At 56.2% G+C, this 16901-nt stretch overlaps 1 protein-coding gene across 2 annotated transcripts in view; it reads left to right on the top strand.

Annotated features, from left to right (window-relative positions):
* The first annotated feature begins 14890 nt into the window (after nt 1–14890).
* Nucleotides 14891–16901, top strand: part of DLGAP4 (DLG associated protein 4) — a 126664-nt gene continuing 124653 nt past the window's right edge. For both annotated transcript variants that reach the window (XM_045528651.1, XM_045528652.1), the window contains exon 1: nt 14891–15107. The gene's annotated coding sequence lies outside the window, so the exon portion shown is untranslated. The remainder of the gene's footprint in view (nt 15108–16901) is intronic.

The raw sequence follows: 16901 nt of genomic DNA, 5'->3' as shown, positions 1-16901 counted from the left end.
AACCCCAAAATAACAGTGTCTTAAGTAGGATGGAAATTTATTTCTCTTCCACAAATGAGTCTGGGTTGTTGGTTCAGGGCCAGATTGGTGGCTCCATGATCATCCAGAACCTAGACTCCTTCTATCTGGTTACTGTGTCTACCATATAATGGAGTGTCACCTCATGATTCTTGATGACTGGTCCAGCTCCAGCCATCACACCCACATCCCAGCCAGCAGGAGTTGCACATGTGACCTCCAGTGTTGACTTTCCTGGAAATTGCACATAAGACTTTTGTTTCTATCTTCTACCAAGAACGTGGTCGCATGGCCACACCTGTCTGCAGAGGAGGCAGGGAAATGTAGACTTTTTTCCTGGATAGCCAAGTGCCCAGCTAAAATTCAGGAGTTCAAGAAAAGATGTTGGGGGACAGTTAACAATGCCTGCCATGCTCTGTTTCGTCATCTAACTGGAGACCATTACTCTTCATTCATTTATCCAACAAATATTTATTAAGCATTTACTATGAATTATGGCCACCCTTTTGAGTTCTGTGCTCAGCTGTAAACAAAATAGGCAAAGTCCTTGCTCTCACAGAGCTTACTTTCTAGAAGAGGAAACAGACACTAAACAAATAAATAACATCATGTAGTGAAAAGTATTACGATGAGAAACAAATCAGGGGTAGAGAGAGTGGTAAGGGTGGATGTGCTATTTTAGATGTAGGGGATGCAGTCTGAAACGGGGATGTTTGAGCACAGACCTGAATGAAGGAAGGGACAAACCATTAGCGGGAAGGGGGCTCTAGGCCAAGGGAACAGCAAGTGCAAAGGCCCTGGGGCAGAAGTGTGCCTGGTGTAACAGAGGAACAGGAAGGGGGCCAGAGTGGCTGCAGTACCTTTTCATGGGTCATTGTGAGGATAAAAAGGGGTGATGGATATAAAGTGTCCAGGAGGCATCTTGGTACATAGTAGGTTGTTCAATAAATAGTGTACCCACATGTCATGATTTGCCCAGGACTGTTGTGAAGTAATTACTAACAGCTTCCCTTTTAATATTACAAGTATGTTGGTTTGGATAATAAAGTGTATGGTCATTACATCAGTAAATAATAGCTATTTGGTAGGAAACGAAATTCCCCAAGGTATTTCTGGGGGAACAGCATCCTCCACATCCCCAGGAGATGGGCCGCCTGCCCCAGCCCAGCCCCACTTCCCTGCCCCTGGAGGAGCAGCCCCACTGGGCTGTGCTGTTTCCAGCCCCCGTCCCCACGGGCCCCCAAGAGCATGACTGCACCAGTGTCTCACGGTTGCCACATTTTCAGCCAGTGGGTCCCAGGTGACATGTCTCTGGGGGAGGTGCCATGGGGACAGGAAAGGGATCTGCACAGGGAGGCAGGAGGCTGGCGTGTGCCAAGCCTGGCTCATCCCTGTGCTCAGCTTGACCTTTGGCCTGGCTGGCCCCACGCCCCTCTTGGCACCAGCTCTCCTTGTTTGCTGGAGAGGCAGTTTCCTTGTGGACATGGGGCACAAATGAGGCAGCGGTGAGTGTCTCAGGGGGCTGTGGGAGGTGGGAGCAAGTGTCTGGGCAGCGGGGAGAGCAGTCCCTCCTGGGTGGGGTGCTGGGGGGCCTCCTGTGACTTCATCCATCCTCCTGGCCCCGGGGAGCACCCCCGCCCCACCCTCAGCAGCTGCCCCACCCTGACCCTCCTGAGCTTCGGAATTTGGCTTTCTTAGGTGTCTAGATTTGTAAGTGTTTAATAAAAACACGTGCCTCGCTTTTCTGGTCTGTAAAATGGGCCTGACAGTAGCTATCTGTCGTTTCTGTGGGGAGAACGAGGTGACACGATGGCTGACAAGGGCTTGCCCTCTGTACCACCAGGGCGGCAGTTGGAGAGGGGGTGGGGGGTGACAGCCTTTGCTCCAATAAGCATCAGCACAGGCTTCTGCATGCAGTAGGTTATTACTAAGTGCTTCCCACAGCAGGTGGCAGGGGGGTGATGTGTGCAGAGTGGTGCCGACCAGCCTGGCTCAGACACAGGCCATCACTGCCTGATCCTTCCCCTCGGGGCTGTGAGGCCTCTGCTGCCCCCGAGGCTGCTGATGAGTGGGGGGAGGGAGGGCCGTCCCTGCCACCAGGGTAACCCCGTCCTGCCAGCACCACGAGCCCCTCACTCTGGAATCCTGAAGGCCTGAAGAGTGAGATTCCAGGCCAGGGCAGCTGGGTTCCTGGGGCAGCGGAGTTCGCGGGCCCAGACACGGCTCAGCTTTAATCCCAGCGCCAAGGCGCGCCGGCCGTCTGGCCTTCCGCAGGTCGCCCACCTCCCAGAGCTTCCAGTTCCTCCTCAGTAAAACGGGGGCAATAGGAGAGGCTGCTCACAGAGTAGCTGGGACCCCACTTGCCAGGCACGGAGGAGCGAGTGGCACCGTTTCTGCCGCTGCTGTCGGGATCACCGTTGTCCTCATGCTGTCTTTGCCGGGTGGGCAGGACCTGGCGTGTCACCAGCACTTTGTAAATGGCGGACACCCTTTGCAAATGGCAGGCAGCAGAGTGGGTGCTAAGTCTCCTTCTTCCGTTCGTTCAACAACTATTCATTGAGCACCTCCTATGCCCCAGTCGCCGTGCTGGGGGCTGCAGCTCTGCACGGGCAGAGAAGAGAGACAGTGTCTTCCCTGCTGGAGCTGACTGCAGGGGTGAGGGCTCATCCGAGCTGCCCAGTGGCTGTGACGTGCTGCAGTGGCAGGTGGCAGTGAATGCCAACAGCAAAATGAGGCAGGCTGAGATGGGGGTCTGGGTCTGGGTCCGGGAAGGCCTGAGGAGGTGACATCTGACAGAACCTCAAGGAAATGAGGGAGGGAGGGAGCCATGTGGTTAGCCAGAGAATAGTGCCCCTGGTGGGGCAAAGGGCCTGGGGTGGGGGCGGTGGTGACTGGGAGGCTGGAGCGGGGCAAAGGAGGGCGTGGTGGGAGAGTGGGGGGGGAGGCTGGACCACGTGGGCCCGTAAGCCCAGGAGAGGCAGAGGTGGGGGTGGGGCGGGGAGGGGTTCGATTCTGGAGATGTTTTGAAGGCAAGCACAGCAGGGTCGCCTGCGGACTGAATGTGGGGTGAGAGAGAGGAGCCCAGGAAGACTCTAAGGTCTTTGCTCGGGGAAGAAACCTGGAGTTCCACTGGGACAGGGAAACTGCAGGAGGAGCAGGTTGGGGGAGAAGAGGGGAAGACGGTGAACTTGGATACCTTCCAGACGCCCAAGTGCAGAGGTCGAGTGGGCAGTGCTGAATGGAGAAGCCTGGAGTTCTGGGGAGAGGCCAGGTTGGACATGTCACTGAGGAGGACACAGGAGGCTACATGAGGGGAGAGGGGACTGCACTGCAGGTCCCCAGGGGTCCCCTCAGGCAGGGAGGTGTGGAGGACAGGGGATGTGTCTGGGGAATGGAAAATCTAGACGCAGGTCTGAGTTTAATCATAAAGACAGAAAGAAGAACAAAACCTTTGGGGCCACAGAAGTGAGCGGCTAGTCAGGAGGTGCAGGTTCTGCTCTGCCCCCACCTGCCCCCGTGTCGCTGTGTGGCCTTGCACACACACCTGCCCTCTCTTGGCCTCAATTCCTTTTTGCAGACCTTGACTCTGACTCTCATGGGTCATCCTTTTGGCGTCTCCCAGGGAGGTGCTGGGGCAGCCTGTGGAGGCCCCAGGGGGCCTGGAGCCGCGGGAGATGGGGGGCGGGGCGCAGGGGTCCGGATGAGGTCAGAGTCGGGGGTAGGGGGAAAGCTGGGCCCGCAGAGCCGCTTTCCTGGAGGGGTTTGCAGACTGCGCAGCCGTGGCTCAGAGAGAGGAAGACCCCACCCTACCCACGCTGCCCTGTGGCAGGTCCTGCTGCAATGACTGAGACAAGGCAGCTCCGGCAGGAGTCACATGGTGACCTTAGCTGTCCCTGCAAAGTGGCTGAGTCTGCATCCGGGCTGGTCCTGGCTCTGTGGCCCAGGCACACTCCTCCAGGACCCGGCGTGGGGTGAGGCCCCTCCTGCCCTTTTCCCAACCCTGTGTCCTTTTTTCTGCTGATGATTTTTTTGAGGACTTTTTTGTTTGTTTCCACCATAAAGGGCTGAAGCATTTCCTATAAGCACCCGGTTACAGAACTCAGCCTGTGGTGGCCACAAGGGGTCCAAGAGTTGTGTGGCTGGGGAAGCTGAGGCCTTGTGTTGGAGACTGACCCTGGTCGCAGGAGCTGGAGCTGAGCAGGGGCTCGAGCCTGGGCCTGCCACTTTGCCATTCAAAGCTCTGAGAAACAGAAATGTCTGGGGGGCCAACAGAGGAAGAGGGGCCAGCAGCGGCAGTGAGCTGCAGCAGCCTCTGATGGCTGGCTCACGCCAGGGGACATGAGGCTGGCGCCTGCCAAGCATTTCCAATGGATCCAGCTCTGCGTAGAATGTCCAGTTTGCTCCGCCCCACAGCCCTGGCAGGTGGCCATCATGACGTCTGGCTGGCTGATCCGAGAGCCGGAGCGGCTCACCTGAGGTCACCCGGCAAGTGAGTGGCAGAAGTGGGTTTGGCATCCAGGTCAGCTACCTCCAGAGCCTGCTGTCCTCCCCCACTGACCCCTGACAACTGCGGAGAACAAACGGGAGGCCAGCGGGGGTGGGGCGGGGATGGCAGTGGGAAGGACGGAGTTCTGTCCTGGCTGGCTTCTTTCTTCAGGCCACACTCTCTCTGGGGGACTTGTCAACTCGATGGTATCAGTGTCCCTTTGAACACCCACAGTCCCCAAAGCCACAGCTCCATCCCTGGCCTCTCCCTGCAGCTCTCGTGGTCAGCCTTCCCACGGTCCCAGAAGCACCTCCTGCTCCTCTGCATTTGCACACAGGCCTGGGCCTGCCACTCGGTCCTGACTAGTGAGTGGCACCATGCCCCTCTGGAGCGGGCCCTGTGTCTCCACCCAGCACTCCCCCCTCCCCCCCACGGTAAGCCTTTTTCAAAAAACAGCTTTATTGAAGTGCTGTGTACACACCATAAGATTCACCTATTTTAAGTATTCACTTTAATGAGTTTTAATAAATTTATACAGTGTACAACCAACGCCACAATCCAGAAGTTCCCTTTGTCCATTTGCAGTAAATCCTCTCCCACCCCATGCCCCAGCCAACCACTGATCTGCTTCTGCCTCTGTAGTTTTGCCTTTTCTAGGAAGGTCATATAAATGGGAACACATGTCATGCAGTCTTTGTGTCTAGCGTCATCCACTCGGCATAATGGTTTCAATATTACTCTATGTTGTTGCGCGTCCCCTTCCTTGCTAGTGCTGAGTAATATTCCATTTTATGGATATACCATATTTTCTGTATCTGTTCCCTGGGTGACGGGCATTTGGACTGTTTCCAGGGTGGGGCTATTATGAATTACACTGCTATGAATTGACATACAATTGACTTGAATTCACATACAAGTCTTTGTGAGAACGAATGTTTTCATTTCTCTTGCATAACCTCCCTTTTTCCATCCCGCCAGACCTTGATTTTCATTAGGGAGCCACACAGGTCTAGGGAAACTGACTCTACCCACCCCTTGAGGAGAGAGCTCAGGACTCAGGGAGCCAATCGGAGCATAGAGCTCACAACCCAGGCTAGGCCAATCAGGACATAGAGCTCACAACCCAGGCTAGGCCAATCAGGGCATAGAGCTCACAACCCAGGCTAGGCCAATCAGGGCATAGAGCTCACGACCCAGGCTAGGCCAATCAGGACATAGAGCTCACGACCCAGGCTAGGCCAATCAGGGCATAGAGCTCACAACCCAGGCTAGGCCAATCAGGGCATAGAGCTCACAACCCAGGCTAGGCCAATCAGGGCATAGAGCTCACGACCCAGGCTAGGCCAATCAGGGCATAGAGCTCACGACCCAGGCTAGGCCAATCAGGGCATAGAGCTCACGACCCAGGCTAGGCCAATCAGGGCATAGAGCTCATGACCCAGGCGAGGCCAATCAGTGCGTTCCATCCCCCAGGCATGATGATTGGTTCCTGGACGGGCATATGAGAAAAGCTGATCCAATCAAAGTGACTCTTAGGACTTGGCTGGAACAGCTGTCCTTTCTCACGCCCCTGATGGTACTCTTTGTCTGGAACAGCCATTCTCCGTGCCTGAGAGAAGCCGGCCTTAGGATGTAGTTGATACATGGAAGATTACAGGGCTGAGAAGCTGCAACCCTGATTGAACTGTGCCTGAAACCCACTGCAATGCCAGACTTTTTCAATTATATGGACCAATCAATTCACTTTATTGTTAAAGCTGGCTTGAAATGGTTTTGTTGTTGTTGTTTATATCTCAAGGTTCAGCAAACTATGGCCCAGAGGCAGCCTGTTTTCCTACAGAAACATTTTGTTGGAACATGCCTATTTATTTATGTGTTGTCTATGGTTGCTTTGCAGTGCCATATGGCCTGCAAGTCTGAAGTATGTACCATTGGCCCTTTATGCAAAAGTTTGCCGGCCCCTGTTATAGCCAAAAGCTCAGTACACAATATACCCTAAGTCATCCCTGACTCCTCCCTCTACCTCATCCCCACAGCAAATCAGCACCGAGTCTGATTGATTTTTATAGTTTTAATGTCTCCCGAATCTGCCGTCCCCGATCCCTGCCCTAGGTAGACAATTGCCCCACCTGCCCCCTGCTCCCAGAGTAAGGGCCACATTCCCCAAACTGACACTGCAGGACCCTCGTGATTGAGCCACCATCTGCTTCCAGCCCTGTCTCTCCTCTCCTTCCTCCCTGCCTTCCCCAGAGCACACACACCAGCTCCCGACTTGTGCAGAATTTCTCAGAGTTCCGCAAGCGTGACATGCTTTGTTCCTCTGCCCAGCCTTTGTACCAGCTGTTCCTTCTGCCTCCAGTGCCCGTCCCACTTTGCCCACCTGGTGGACTCCTGGGTATCCTCCACGGCCTGTGTAGCAGCCAAAGCCTCACCTCCTTTTTGATACCTCTATAGTCCCCCCAGGCTGGGTCAGGGCTCCCATCCACTCTTGGGGCTGAAGAAGGGGAGAGGCTCAGGAAGTGTTCCTTTGCAACACAGCGTTCCTTGCTTCTTGCTCCAAAGCCCCCGTGAGGAATCAGAGGAGGCTTTGAACGAGGGAGGGGGGTGATGGCTGTGGACCTGGGCTTGGTGTTAACAAGCGGGGATGGAAGGATTGGAACTGTCTGGGCTTTCAAGGTCCAAAGACCCCCAGGCAGGAGTACCTTCAGGAAGTGCAGAGAAAGGCCTCCCAAGATGGACAAAATGAACCAACCATGAGATCAGAGAATGGTTCAGAGAAAGGAAAAGTAGGGCAGGCGAGAGTGGGCCACTGTGGCAGGCCCTGAGAGTGCAGAATCGAAATGAAGGGATTACAGGGAAATGTCATTAAAGCGAAGATCTTCCATAGCCTCCGGAGGAGGCCAGATGGCCGGTAAGGGGGCCGAAGATCCCGTCAGAGCTGCCAGAAAGTTTAGGGATTTACAAGACGGGGCCTTTGGAGGATTTCGGGAACATGTGATTTCCAGGTCCTCGACTGAAAACAAATTTGGGCACTGGGTGGGCTGGCTGGGTCCCCAGTGAACCTGCCCAAGAGGCAGCTGTGGAGGACTCAGGGGAGCACTAGTTGGAAAGTCCAAGCCAGCTCTGCCCTCACTCCCTGTGCGGATCTTGGCTTCCACATCCCGGGGATTGGGGCTGTGGCCCACACTCACTGCTACTTCCCGAAGTAGGTGCTGATGTGGGTCCAGTGCACAGAAAACCAGAAACCAGTCCAGGCCCGGCCTCCCACACAGAGCTGTATCGAGGCACGAATGTGACAGTGGAGGTCAAATTGCAAACTGTCTAGAGCGGTGACACCACATCAGTTCCCCTCCTCTCTGCATTTGTCCCTGACTCCTCCAGCCAAGTCAGTCCCAGACCGTGTATAAACCTGGCTCTTGCCTCCATCTTCTCTGCTGTGGCCCCTAATGTATGATGTGTCTCCTCTCCCACCAGACTCTGAGCTCCTCGAGGGCAGGGACAAGCATGCTGGGCCCCTGTTCACATCTGGTGCGGTGCCTGGCCTAGAGCAGGAGTTTGGCAACTCTTTCCTGAATGGCCTTGAATTGTAAAGAAACAATTAACTTGAGGGTGCTGGGTAGCCTTGACTTGTAGAAGCAGAGACCAGGTAGTTTGTGGTAGAAGTCTTTCTGACAAAATGTATTGTGAGTTGTAGCTCAAAAAGTGTGAGTACCCTGGGATTGCAGTCTGGGGTTGCCCAATCCTGAGCTGCCCAGCAGGGGAGCCATGAGCCACATGTGGCTGTTAAACTTTAAATTAAAAGTTCAGTTCTTTAGTTGCACTGGTCACATTTCCAGTGCTCAGTAGCCACACATGGCTCACAGCTACCCTACCGGACAGCACAGATTAGAGCATTTCCAACGTGGCGCAGACTTCTATTGACAGCACTGCCCCGTGCCTTATCTTGGGCCCTGACCCTTCGGGGGGCTTCTGAGGCTCAGGGGAGAGAGCCGGGCTCTGGAGTCTGGCCTGCCTAGGTTCGAGGCCCTGCTCCGCCCTTTGCTTGCTGTGCAGCCTGAGGCAAAGCGACTTCCTTCTCATCCCTGAGGATCACCGTCCTGTCTGCAGAGTGGGTGGCCGTCCGGGCTGCGCAGAGCCGTGGGGGTAGAGGACAGAGCCATGCAGAGGGCTGCTCGGTGCTGTGTGGAAGGACCTGCTGTTAGTAACAGGGCGGTGTTCCCAGAGCTGTGAGAGGCCGCACGGGCTGTTCCCATCCGAACACTCCCCGAGGGAAGCCTGCAGGCCCTGGGAGCTTGGAGCAGCTGCTCAGTCTTCTCAAAACGAGGGCAAGGCATGCTGGGAGCTCACTGGCCGCTGGGGGCCGGTCTGGAGCAGTGGCCAGCAGGTGTGGCTGGTTTGGGCAGCTAGTAGGTGAGGACAAGGCTAGTGCTGGCGGGGCTCAGGGAGGGACGACTACACCCACTCCAGAGCACCGCTGCTGAGGAGGAGGCTTTGCAGTCAAGCTAGCACGTGCCCACTCTGTGCAAAACTCTCCATTGTCTACCAGCTGACGGGGGGATATTAGTAATAATATGGGCAATCATAGCAGCTGTATTCCCTGACATTTTCTGTCTACCAGGCACTGTGCTAAGATATAATACGTGTATGCATGAGCCCATTTAGTCTTCACAACGGCCCTTTGTAATAGGTTCATTATTATTCCCATTTTACAGATGGGGAACACTGAGGTCATTCATCCAAGGTCACACGGCTGTGAGGTGGTAGAGCCGGGCTCTGGGCCCAGGCTCTCTGGCTCCGGCATCCGTGCTTGGGGTAAAGTGCCAATGTAGTCCCACCCCTCATATCCCTCGCCCCCCACTTCTGGTCGGGTCTCCTTCCTATGCCTGTGCCCTTGTTTGTCCCTCAACATAGATGCCGTCTCCACTCCCCTCCTGCCTCCGCAGATTCCTGTTCCCCCGTCACGACCCAGTTCTGGTGTGAGCAGCTCGAGGCCAGGGACAGGTCTAAGTCATTCTCATGTCATGATGCCTGTGGCATGGAGCACTGGAGGCCTTGGGAGGTTGTGGTGGAGGCTTGGCCGGTGGATGGTGCGTAGCTGGAGGGGTTGGGGGAGAGGATGGAGGGTGAGTCAAGGGGCGGGTGGACAGTGGGTGGGTGGCGTGTGCTCCAGTGCCCTGGATGGGGGCCTGGGGAGAGGCAGCAGCTCCAGAGACATCTGGGGGCAGAACCAGCAGGACTTGGGGACGGATGAGGGGCAGGCGTGGTCCAGGACGAAGCCCGTGTTTCTAGCTTGGGGACATGGTAGGTCATGCTGTCATCAGGAGGAGTGTGTTTGGGGGAGAAGGCGATGAGTCCATTCTGGACTTGGGGGTGTGAGGGGCCAAAGGCCCAGCAGGCAGCTGGGAGACGCGCCTCGGGCTCAGGGGCGAGGCCGGGCTGCACAGGGGGACGTGGGAGGCCAGTGCGGGTGAAGGTTAAAGTCATGGAGGCCGGTGGGGTCACCGCCTCGGAGCATTGAGTGAGAAGGACTCAGCACAGAGACGAGCCCACAGAACAAGGGAGGAATCGGGGTCCCTGAGGTAGAAGAGCCAGGAGGGCCAGAGCGGCCCGGGGGCCTGCCGGGAGGAGGAACAGGTGTGGATGCGAAAGGCCGCGGAGCATGGACTCCATCAATGCTAGCTTTTTTTTTTTTTTTTTGAGACAGAGTCTCGCTGTGTTGCCCGGGCTAGAGTGAGTGCCGTGGCGTCAGCCTAGCTCACAGCAACCTCAAACTCCTGGGCTTAAGCGATCCTACTGCCTCAGCCTCCCGAGTAGCTGGGACTATGGGCATGCACCACCATGCCCGACTAATTTTTTCTATATATATATTTTTAGTTGGCCAGATAATTTGTTTCTATTTTTAGTAGAGACGGGGTCTCGCTCTTGCTCAGGCTGGTCTCGAACTCCTGACCTCGAGCGATCCACCTGCCTCGGCCTCCCAGAGTGCTAGGGTTACAGGCGTGAGCCACCGCGCCCGGCCAAGCTTTTAAAACTATTAATATTTTTCCATTTCAATTCAACTTCACAAATATTTATTGAACTAAAATGTTCTGCATAAATCCATTTTGTAAATTAGATTTTGCCACGAATACTATTTTACCTGGCCCTGAGGTGGCAAAGTTTGGGGGCCGTTCATTATCTGAGGAGCCCTGAGTTGACTCTTTTGAAAAGCCCCTGTTTGGTTTGTTTTTTGAGTCAACAAGGATTTTGACTTCTGAAGCTTGCAGGGGGCGGCTTTCGTTTGTGCCCCGTGTGTTCTGAAAGAGCCTTCGGGCCGCACAGAAGATGGACCTAGGGCGGCAGCAGCGTACCAGGGAGGACGCTGGTACAGTGGTCTGAACAGGAGACAGTGCCAGCCCGGACAGGGGTGGCTCCGGGGATAAACAGGACGGGATTTGAGAGATGCGTAGGAGCTTTAAAAAGAAGATAGGATATTGGGTTTTACTTATGGGGGAGAGAAAGAGGGGCAGAAAGGGGCATGGAGCCTCCTGGCTTCCTGGTTGTGAAAGAGGGTGACCAGGTCAGATGATGCTGGAACAGAGCAGTGTCCCCAGGAAAGGTCACAAACCGGGCCCGGGATGCACAGAGTTTGAGGGCTCCATCCACAAGACGGCTGGCACAACTGCCAGTAGGAATTTGGAGCTCATAGGGGTGAGCTGGGTGGGAGAGAGAAATGTCACCCCTGTGACAGGGAAGGAGGAAGAGCCACTCCACGTGCCAGATGCAGTGTGTGACAGTGAAAGGAATAGAAAAAACAGGGCCGACACGTGAGTGGCAGGCGATGACCAGGATGAATTACTCAGGGGCACATTCTGTGTTACAGTGACGCGGGCTAAGGAGACCAGCAACACGGGGAGGCACCGGGCGTGTTACACGGGGTGTCTGTGCTGTGTAATATCGGTGGACGCATGGGTTGCGCTCGCTGAGCATGTCTGAGCCTCCCAGCAGCCATACGAGGAAGGCACTGTAACTGCTCCTGTCCTAGAGGTGAGCAACTGAGTTGCAGAGAAGTTAGGAAATTTGCCCAAGGTCATTCAGTTACATAACTGGCAGAGTCTTGATTCTTCCCTGCCCTGCGACACTGCCTCCTCAGAGATGCTGAAGGAAGTGAGGGGGTAAGGCTCACGGACATCTGGGCGACCAACATCCCAGACAGCCCAAGAGCACGTGCAAAGGCCCTGAGGCAGGAGTGTGCCTGTCGATTTGAGGAACAGCACGAAGGCCAGTGTGGCTGGGGCAGAGGGAGCAGTCAGGGAGTGAAGGGGGCAGTGGGAACAGGTGCAGGGGACATTGTGGCATCTGTAGGGCTGTTGGCTTCTACTTGAGATAAAGTGAGGCCACGGGGGGTTAGAGCGGAGGAGGGGAAGGATCCCACTTGAGTTCTGACCTGATTCCTCTGGCTTCTGTGCTGGGAGCAAGGGCAGAAACAGGAGATCAGAGAGGACATGAATAATCCAGGCAGGAGGTGCCAGTGGCTCAGTCCACAGCAGTGGCAGCAGTGTGGGTGGTGCATCGGCTTCTGGGGATATCGTGAAGGTGGACTCGTGGAGCTGCTGAGGGCTCCGGTGTGGGCAGTGAGGGAGGGAGAGGCCTCAGGGTGACCCAGGGCTGGGGCCTGAGCGGCTGGAAGGACGGGGTTCCATTGACAGATACGGGGGCAGCTGTGGAAGGAGCCCCTTCATAAGGAACTTTCCACGCCACTGTCCCTTTTAATCCCTGGCTTCCCTCCAAGGTGGGTATTGAGACTCGCGGCGGTTCCGTCACTCGCCCAGGATCACTCGACCAGGAGGTAGCAGAGCCAGGCCCAGAAGCCAAGTGTGTGTGTCCTAGGTTTGGAATTTTGATTCATCCATTCAATCAGCAAAGATTTCTGGAGCACCTACTGTGTGCCAGGCCCTGTGCTAAGTGCTTGGTCCCCGCCCAGTCTGATGGGCGAGGTGGGGTCAACCGTGGCCAACCGCAGTCATGGCACAGTCACCTCACATCAGCATGACCCGTGGTGAGGAGGGACTGACGGGGCCCTCGGAGCCAGTAACGGGGGCCTGACCTGGCTGGGGGGCCAGGGAGGGCTTCCTGGAGGAGGAGAATGTGAAACACAAAGACTTGTGCGAGGGTGGGGGCTTCTTGGGAGAACACCCCCTGGTTTTCCAGAACCTCAGGAGACCACAGGCTCCCAGAGGATGGCTGCCCGTTGGGAAATTGCAGAATCTCTTTTTTAAGCATTAAGAATCGAGATATAATTCACATGCCAAACAATTCACCCATTTAAAGTGAATTCATCCGTTAAAGTGCAGCGGCTTTCAGGATATTCACAGAGTTGTGAATCCATCGCCACAATGGATCTGTGACCATTTCATTACCCCAGAAAGAAACCTGCACTCCCCTTAGCTGTCACTCCCTGCCAGGCGCGGTCCCCGCGCTGGGCAGCCCTGGGGGACCACAGATCTACTCTCTGTCTCTCCAGAGTTGCCCGTTCTGGATGGCTCATAGAAATGGAGTCGTGCAACATGCTGTCTTCTGCGTCTGGCTTCTTTCACTCCGCATCATGCTTTCAAAGTTCGTCCACATTGGAAGCTGCAGAATCTTTAACAGCATCACAGCCTGCAGGGACCCAAGAGACTGTCTTGGGCGCTTCCTGACGTGTTATAAAGACAGGGGGATTGTGGAGGGAACCTGCAGGTCTCATCGAAGGAGAGGTGGGGACTCTGCAGTGGTCTGGGCTCCCAGGACAGGGCCCTGCCCTGCCCCCCTGCTGTGCCATGCGCAGGACGACGCCTCCCTCCGCTGCCACCTCTTTTCCTTCAGCTCTGGGCTCCGGATGAATTTAGCTAAAAGTGACAACTTGGTCGGAACACATTTTCCCAAGCACTGTCTTTCACGCACTGGCAATTTTCATGCTCCTTGGTGTATCTTGAAATCTTGTATGCGTCTTTAAGAATTTGTGTCTGCTAATTTAGAATGTTTTGGAGTTTGGTATTTTCTTTTCCTGCTCTTAAACACTTTTTGTTCTGACGGCGCTATGCCTGTTTTCCTTGGTCGGTGTTGTTCTCACGGCTGGGAGGCAGGACCGTGTTGTTCTAGAATCAGATGCCTGGGTTTGAGGCCCTGCCCACCTCTTCTTCAGTGTGTGGTTGCTGGAGCTCCCCGCGCCTCTGTTCCTTCCTTGGGAAAATAGGGATAACATTGTCGGGCTGTGGCGAGAAGGAAGTGAGGTAGTTTGTTACGGGCTTGGCATACGGGAGGTGCGGACATGTGGGAGGTTTGGTTCTTGATCAGACCCCGGGAGAGATGGTGAGGCCTTTCCGGGGCCCTGGGAAGGCTGCCAGAAAGGTGACCCTCCCCCACCAGCATTGGCCCCTTTCTCCCGCTCCTATGGCAAGGTGACCCCTGGACCTCCCCTCCCAGGGCTGAGAGGGGGGAAGCCTGAGTTCAAATCCCAGTCTAGCCACTCGAGCTCTGTGCCCCCACGCCAGCTCGGCTTCCTCTGCGTCTGAGTTTCTTGACCTGTAAAATGGGAAGGCAGAGGGCAGAGGGCAAAGGGCAGAGGGCAGGGGAGGTGGGTTCCACTGAGATCATCAAGGCTCCCTAGAGGCTCCTGGGAGGGGCGGGGAACGGAGGAGCCTTTTTCTTCTCCCAGGAGGGCCTGGTTCCCTGTGGTTTAACGATCGAAGCAGGAGCGGTGGCACCTGTTCGGGAGAGGTGGGTGGAGGGACACCTGGCTCCCCTCTGCTCTCACACGCGATGTGTCACGTGGGAGGTGGAGGAGGTGGTGACGCACTGAAGGGCCTCCTGCTTTCAGTGCTGGGGACAGAGGGGGAGCCTCCTGGAAGGGTCTTTACTCTGTGCCGGGCATTTTACCTGCATTGTCTTCTTAATCTCCACAGTGGCCCTCAGGGGAGGCACGCTCATTCCCATTTGGCAAGCAGGGAAACTGAGGCTCAGTGTCGCCCAGCACGTGAGAGGCTGCGCTGGGATTTGAACTCAGGACTGTGTCCAGCCCTGCTCCTAACCTGCCCCATCCAGGGAAAAGGAGGGAGAGGCAAGGCAGGGCAGGGCGTGAGGCTTTGGAGACCCAGCCTCCCGCTGCTGTGGGGATTCTGTGGGTGGTGGGAAAGGCATCGTAAATATGCATGACATGCAAATACGCCTCTAAAAAAACAACATGGGGGCCCAAAGGAGCCAGGGTGCCAGAGAGCTTTGGAAAATATAGTGTTGTACAAACACTCAGGTTTCTATGACGACCGCTCCATGTTTTCCCCCTCCCTAGCATCCCCAGGGCCAGTCCAAGGGTCTCAGGTGGAGGGCTTCTCCCGGGCACCTCCTAATCACCATTCCTCCCCCGTTCCTGCAGGCACGGGTGCCTCCCCTCTGCCGGTGTGACCAGGACCTGGTCCCCCCTGGGTGCTGGCAGGGCCCCTGTCCCAGGCTGCTTCCTGCCAGCACCTCTGATCGAGTGCCCGGAGGGATGTGTGTGCCAGCCCTCGGTCCAGCGCCCGCTCCCGAGGTGACGCCTGCTGGGCCCCAGCTGGTTCCCGCTTTTCCTGCGCACGTAGTTCCCTGGTTGGTAAGTAACTGCATCCACGGGCCTGGGCCTCGCCAGGCCACCGTGCTTGGCACAGTTGGGAAGTGCCCAGCCTTCCCACCCACCGGTGCCCACATGCTGGCACAGGGGCCTCCGTGAGAGCTTTTATACATCTGGGCACCATTTATAGTTTGACTGGCCCGTCTTACCCAGTCCTCCCGACTACCAGGAGGTGGGTGTGGTGATCACGCCCATTTTACGGAGGAAACAGCCTCAGAGAGGGGAAGCCACCTGCACAGCAAGGCCAGCTCTTGCCTGGCGCAAGGGGGCGGGGCGGGTGTGAGTGCAGCTCAGGCAAGGAGCGGGCAGCGAGCCGGGCTGGGGGCCGGGGAAGCTCTGGGGTCCCCAGAGGGGCTGAGTGAGGCCAGCAGGGTTCCTGAATCTTGGGGACCCCCTGTTCCAGTTCTCCCCATCCTGCTCCCACTGCCACCTTGCTTAACCCCCGCTCCGGATGAGGTGCTGGGCCTGGCACCATCTCCGGCCTGAGGACCCTGAAGCCCACCCTGCCCTAACTCAAGGCTGGAGGCTTGTCCCGCCATCCTTCCCACAAAAACCAAAGGGACGGCAGAAGCCACCGCCTCGGGCCCCCACTCGGTGCCGACCACAGCGCCCACTGTGGCTCCAGGTTCTTGCATCTCATCCTTACACTCAGGTCACGAACGAGAACACTGAGGGTCAGCAAGGTCAAGGGGCTTACACAGGGTCACCTGGCCATCACTCAGCGCTACATGGGGCCGTTGGTTTCAGATCGGCCTCCTTGTCTGGCCTCAGCTCCCCAAGGACCAAGAACAGCGGCATTCTTCCCCAGTGGCCAGCCAGCAGCTGGCACTGTGCCTGGCATACAGTGGTACCCAGCAAATAGCTGTGGGAGGAAGGAAGGACAGGGAGAAGAGGGAAGCCTCTCTGCCTGCCCTCCACCAAGACACCAATGGGACCCAAGAGCCCCTTGGCCTTTTGGCCACCTGCCGCCCCTGCTGGTCCCAGACAGCCCCTCCGGTACCGTTTCTCTCATCTGCCAACAGCCACCCAGCCTCCCTGATGGGATGGTTATGAGAAGGGAAAAGACTCGTAAATATGTATAACATGCAAATGTCACTGGATAATTTTTTTAAAACCTGTGAAGTTCGCCGTAGATGATGTACGGAGAAGTGCTTCTTTGCCGGCAAGGAGCTGCACACCCGTGCGGTGCCAGCCTTGTTATTAATAACCGTAAAAGGGGGCCCATTAATGAGCTGCCCCCCAGCCTGGCTCCCCTGACCGGGCCCCAGTCTGTTGTAGCGGCGGCAGACAGCTGTTGCATTTGGCTGAGAAGCTGTCGCAGGAGAGGTGATAAGGACATCTTGGTCTGAGAGCTGAGCGTCTCTGGGATTTAATCATTTGCAAATACTCCTGGTTTCCCCAGGGAATGCATGGGCCTCCCCTGGGACTAAATGCGTAATGGGGGCAACCTGGATAACAGCGAGCGTTTCTTGAGCAATTACTATGTGCCTGGCGGTGCACTGAATGCTTTTTGCCCTTCATCCTCTCAGTTAAACTCCCGATGACCCTGATTGGGAGACTGAGGCATAGCCCCAGGGTGAGGGCTTATCAACCAACCTCCCGGTGTTTTCTGAAAATTATTGCCATTCGGTGCCCACCTCCATGTCCTGGGCCAGGCACTGAGAACGCGGCTGAGCTGGCAGCCGCTGGCGTGTGTGGCCCAGTGACGGAAAGCGGGATTCCTTGGCACGAGCTGGGTGAGCAGCCGTCAGCATCGCGTGGAAAGATGGAGGCCCG

This window comes from Lemur catta, chromosome 17 (assembly GCF_020740605.2).
Source record: "Lemur catta isolate mLemCat1 chromosome 17, mLemCat1.pri, whole genome shotgun sequence".
NCBI lineage: Eukaryota > Metazoa > Chordata > Mammalia > Primates > Lemuridae > Lemur > Lemur catta.
The sequence above is the reverse complement of the archived record's forward strand: the minus strand, read 5'-3'. Positions and strand labels throughout refer to the sequence as shown.